Source organism: Pteropus alecto, unplaced genomic scaffold, assembly GCF_000325575.1.
Source record: "Pteropus alecto unplaced genomic scaffold, ASM32557v1 scaffold206, whole genome shotgun sequence".
Lineage (NCBI taxonomy): Eukaryota > Metazoa > Chordata > Mammalia > Chiroptera > Pteropodidae > Pteropus > Pteropus alecto.
In genome coordinates, this window is record NW_006438906.1 from 2,947,519 (window position 1) to 2,953,774 (window position 6,256).

Sequence of the window (6,256 nt, forward strand, 5' to 3'; positions counted from 1 at the left end):
CCATCCAGGATGTAGTCTTATCAAAAGAATAGAACTTGAATCTGACCAAGTCTCTAGGATTTATAGAAAATATAAAGAATGGAAGAACATATTGAATTACATGACAGAGATATAGTCAGCAAAATGCTGAGTGTGGGAAATTCAATGGGACAAATGATCCAGTTTCTTAAAAAGATTTCAAAAGACAGAGGGAGAAATTTATAAATACTTGTCAGATATGTCAAACAATGACAATGTGTGGACCTTATTAGGATCAATTCTAATACAAAACTATAAAAGTATGTATAGTAAGTATGAAAGAATTGGAATTTCAGCACTTCAGAATTGATATTAATGACAGACTTATCTTTTTTTATAGATTTACTTCAGTATGATAATGGTATTGTTGTTATGGCCCAGTAGAAAGTTCTTGTCTTTTAGGAATGCATGGTGAAATACTTACAGAAGAAATAATGTTTGAGCTTTGCCTGAAAATAAATCAGGAGGGAGAATAGACAGGCCTGTAGATAAATAGAATTGACCATTGATGGTTGATGATTATTGGCTCTGGGTGACACAGGTATTAACTTTATTATTAATAAAACTGGCTACCTTTGCTTTTGTTAAAAATTGTCCACAATGTAAAATTTAAAAAGAGAGAGAGAAAGTAAGGCAGATACATAGTGAAGTAAGCTACAGAAAATAAGAACGGCCTCTGAATTCTCTCTCTAGGCACTTAGTACAGATATTGCACTTGGCCTTGGACTTTCTAGTCAATCACTGGAGAGGATCTGCTTCACACACAGCCCTGAATGAAGGCATCTGGAAGCCAGAGTAAAGCGAGGGATGGGAAATGAAGCCTGGTAGTATGGATAAACCCAGACTCCTCGCAACTCGGAGATATGAATGTCTCAAATACAGTAGCTATGGGAAGTAGGAAAAAAAGAGGTGAGGTACACTTAAAAAGTGGAGTTTGGAAAATTCACCTGGATGCCTGTGTATGGATACTTAGTAAAGGGAGAAGGAACTCTGCGTGCCACACCAGGGGATGGGCCTCGAGAGAACAGGTAAGTTGGTCGTATGGACTAAATATTTACGTCCCTGTGTCCTCACAAAATTTATATGTTGAAGTTCTACCCCTCAATGTGATGGTGTTTAGAGATGGCGACTTGGAGCGGGGATTAGGGTTATTTAAGCCACACAGCCTATGGACTTCTGTTATGGCAGCCTGAGCTGGCTAAGACAGTTGGTCACGGAAGAGGTTATTTCACCACCATCAGTCTTAATGTTCTAATGGGCTTTAACTCCACGGATAATCTGGAAGGCCTCTGAGAGAAAAAAGAATGTGATAAAAATGGGGAACTAATATTTGTTAACTGCTTACTGGGATTGCTGCTTTATGAATATAGCTAGGTATTTTATAAGCTGTAACAATACGTTTCTCCTCTACTTATACTTTTCCTTTCCTTTCTGTGCTTGTTGCCTCAGGGGAGAGGAAATAGAGGCGATCTAAAAATCTTTCCGACCCTCGTCTTCCAGGAATGAAGCCGCATGAAGATCTTAGGAGAGTCAAGAGCACAGACAGGATCTTGGCCAGAAGCAGGGGCTGCAGCCAGGCTCCTCCTCCAGGTGCCCAATGGAGAGGGGAGAGGAGAGAGAAAAATCTCTGGGCCTTTCCTGGTAATGCCACGAGGAAGATGGCAGGACCCAGAGGGAAACGGCTACATATCCATCAGGCAAAACAGACCTCATGAGCCTCCTGAGGGTCCATTATCTGAATGTGACCTGGAAGCATCAAAAACACCCAGTGGGGGCTATTTAGACATGGCTCTCAGCTCAATCTAGGTGTAACCTGAATGCCCCCACCCCACCTAACTTTGGTACTACAGGGATCCCCTGGGAGGGATCTGAAAGAGGAAGACAAAGGTTAGTATATCTATTCATCCAGGTGAAGGGAATCTCAGACTTAAAAACTATAGGAAATGATAAATTATAGAACAGAAGAGTCATTGTTCTCAGATACCTGAGTTGGAGACTGATTCATAATGTAAGACAGATATGTTATCTCGTGCACTTTAATCCTCCAAAAGCCTTGTGAAGTCAAAGTCTCTCTGTTACATGTTATTTATCCTTTCAATCATTCATTCTACCCACAAGTGCTCAGCCCCTCAGGGTTCCAGGCATTCTGCTGGGTGCTGGTAAAAGTAGGAAACAAAACTGATGAAAGTATCTGCCCTCATACAGCTTATAGCCCAGTGGAGATGACAAAACATAAACAAGCAAACAAATAAAGAAAAAAAGATCAGCACAAACTGTGATAAAGCATTGCTCAGATAACAAACTGGATGATGGGATAAAGAGTTCCTGTCCTATGAAGAGAGTAAAGTGGACAGGGAAGGCGGCTCCTAGGAGATATTTTGTGAGCTCAGACGTGAATCAGGGGAATAATTTAGCCATGCAAAGATTTAGGAGATAAAATAGAAGGGAGAGGAACTGCAAAGACTTGAGAACATGTTTGAGAAAGAAAAAGAAGGCAGTGTGGCTGCCCGAAAAGAGTGAGGAAGGGAGGCTGGTAGGAGAAGTCAGACGATTCAGAATCCTGCAGAGTAAGATACAGAGTCTGAATTTTATTCTTAAAACAATGGGAAGCCATGGATTAAGTGTAAGTAGGGGGTTTGGTACAACTAGTGTATGGATTAAATGAATCAATATATGCAATGCACTTAGAACAGTGGCTGGCATAGACAGCACTATAAAAGTACACTTATTCTTATTATTAATGGTGGGTTGGAGAAGGATCAAGAATAGACCAGTTGGGTGACAATTTCTGTTGTCCTTATTGGGGCCTGAATCAGGGTGGTGGCTGTGAAATTGGAGAGAAGTGGGATGTGTATAATAAAATGTACCTCAGAGGTACAATCAATAGGACTTTCCGATGACAGAGAAAGAAAGGAATGAAGGACTCCCAGGTTTCTGTCATAAAGAGACAGATAACACATTAATCAGGTGGAAGAGGACTGCAAAAGAAACCGATCTGGGAAGAAAAGTCAAGAGTTCCATTTCATTCTGTTGAGTTTGAGACACCTATCAGATGTCTAAGTGGAAGTGTCAAATATGTAAGTTATTATCATTGCTGCTCAGTGAGGAGACTGATCCTGTTTGACAATGAAGAAGATGAGATTTAGAGGAACTGAACCATCTGCTTAAAGTTGAACAGCTGTTATGAGGGAGAGTAGAGCCTGGAACTCAAGCTAAGACTCCTTCATAGCCAGAGATCTCATCCTCTCATAGTAAACACCCTTAGAAGAGGCGTCAGGCTCCTTGGTGGCATAACAGAGTCAACTACAGCAGTATCATTAATATAAGCATCTACAGGATGCCTGCAGAGAGCTGGAATCTCAGAAATTCTAGGCAAGTGCTTGAGCCAGCAACAGAGACCATGAAACATGCCCCAGTTTTCTGAGTCTTGGTAGGCATATAATTTGCCTGGGCAAGAAGGAAAAGCTGGGCAAGAACTGTACACATTTAAGGGAGTAGCATTTGCTTGCTGGGCCTTAGTTTCCTGATCTGCAAAATAGGAACAAAAATCTAATACAGACAGTTTCAGGTCTGTTATAAAAGATTGTTTTTAAAAAGAGAAACAGAGAGTAGGATCATGTACTTATAAGTCTTCCAGTGCTATGTGTTCACTTAACCCTTGCCATAAAATTAAAAATTAAACTAGGCCAGATGCTGGTAGGAGAGAGAAATGGGGAGTTATTATTTCATGGGTACAGAGTTTCAGTTTAGAATGATGAAAAAATTCTAGAAATGGATCGTGGTAATGGTTGTACTACAACAAGGAGAATATGCTTAATGTCACTCAATTGTACACTTAAAAATAGTTATGTTAATAACATTTTATGTTATGTATATTTTAACACAATAAAAAATTAAACTGGATATTTGCTGATACTATTGAATAGAATTTAGCTTAACGTTCTTTTATGGTGTTTATCTCATTTGAAACTAGGTGATGAGTCAGTGTTATTTGTTATTCCCATATGCTTTAGATGTGAGGGAGGACTAGTTTTAACTTGGATGGGAAAGGTGCTGGAACCAAGAAATAAGCTATAAATAAAACCATGACAATTGTCTTTTCATTTTTTTTAACTTGAATTAGAGGCTACATTTCAAATTGCATCTTATTTTATCTGAACAAGATCGTGTCTGTAAGCAAGCATCTGTCTGCATTAGTTTATGATCCCCTCAAGGCCACGATATGCCTTTGCCTGTCTTTTCAGTGTACGATCTCAGTGCCTCACATATGAAAATATTTTTACATTATTGGAGAAGTCGACTAGAGAAATCTAATGTAACTAGAGATAGAAAGAGCTAGAATGCCTGCCACCCAAAACTTTTATGGAACCACTAGAAATTAAAACGCTAAGGACTATATTCAAATGGAGGTCAGATTAAATTAAAGGTAGTTTTCCAGACTTTCAAAGATAGTCAGCTTTCCTCTGATTCAGAGAGCTTTTTAACTTTTTAAATTTTTGAAAAATTTTTAATTGTGATAAAACATATAACAAAATGTACCATCTTATTATTTTAAGTGTATAGTTCAATAGTGTAAAGTATATGTGCATTGTCATGCAACCAATATCCAGAACTTTTTCATGTAACAAAACTAAAACTCTATATCCATTAAATAATAACTCCCCATTCTCCCCCACCCCCCAATGCCCGGTAATCATCACTCTACTTTGTCTCTGAATTTGACAACTCTGGGTACTTCACATAAGTAGAATCCTACGGTATTTGTCTTTTTATTACTTGTTTATTTCACCTAGCATAATGTCCTTAAGGTCATCCATGTGATAGCATGTGTCAGAATTTCCTTCCTTTTTAAAGCTGAACAACTGTCCATGGTATGGATAGACCGCATTTTGTTTATCTACTTATTGACTGAGGGATATTTGGGTTATTTCCACCTCTTGGATATTGTGAATAATGCTACTGTGAACATGGGTTTACAAGTATCTCTTTGAGACCTTGTTTTCAATTCTTTTGAGTATATACCAGAAGTGGAATTGCTAGATCAATATCATAATTCTACATTGCTTAAGTCACTCCAGGTGGTAAGACTTTTTTGATAAGATGTTTATTGTTATTCACAGCTTCTATCAAATCATTGATACCCAGTGGAGACTAAGCAGAAGCCATGTCACTGTCACTCAGTACATACCACATTCGACTGTATGACAGCAATGCTTTCATCTCTCTCTCTATATATATATTTAAATCTATTTTCCTGATGACATTGCTTTTTTCTTAGAAATAGTACTTGCTTCTCTTTTCATCCCAGTCTCCTAAACATAACTAACAGACATTAATAACTAATTAGACTAATTTTCCCATATGATCATTTACTGTCTGTCACAGGCACCTGTTAAGTGATTTGCATACTTTATTTTATTTAATCCTCTCCAGGAGGGATTCCCTTCATTATTCAGATGAGAAAAACTAAGGCTCATAAAGATTAAAAAATTTTGCCAGCACCATAAAGCTGGTTAGTACCTGAAATAGCACTCGGCAAGCCTTTACCAAGGCTGGCAGAATAAATTCTACTGACGATGCTAAAAATGCAAGTGGCTTCAGATGTAATAAAAATACCTAGAACTTACAGAACACTGCCCGACTGCTCCGTGATTGAGACTTTGTCTCAAAGCGGGCCTGCGATTTAGCAGCCTTAATCAGCATAACCCAGGAGCTTGTTAGGAAGGCAGGTCCTCAGACCCCACCCTGGTCCTGCTGCATCAGAATCTCAGGTGGGGCCCAGAAGCATGCCTGCTCGCTCCAAGTCTAGAGGGAACACACACACACACTTACCATGTGACCTTGAAAATGACTCTCACACGTATTCTCTCAATCCTCACCCCATGGGAAATATTCAGGTGGACCTGGAACTCAAACCCAAGTCCAATAGCCTCCGAACTTCACATTCTTTCTACTGCCCTCATGCCTTTGCTTCCCATGAATGCAAACATGCAGCAAAGAGGGGGTGTTCCATTTAAACTGGGGCTCCCTGAACCTTGTGAACTGTGTTTCAGGTCTCCGAGGTGTCAGCACACTCCAGCATGCCCATGGAGACCACAGACACTTCGGTCCCTCCTTGGAGGTTATGGGATACACAATTAAAAACAGAAAAGACAGTAGTTTGCTCATCTGACAGTCAACTTTTTACATATGATAAAATTTTTTTAAAAATCAAAGAGAATACAACTTAACAAATCAG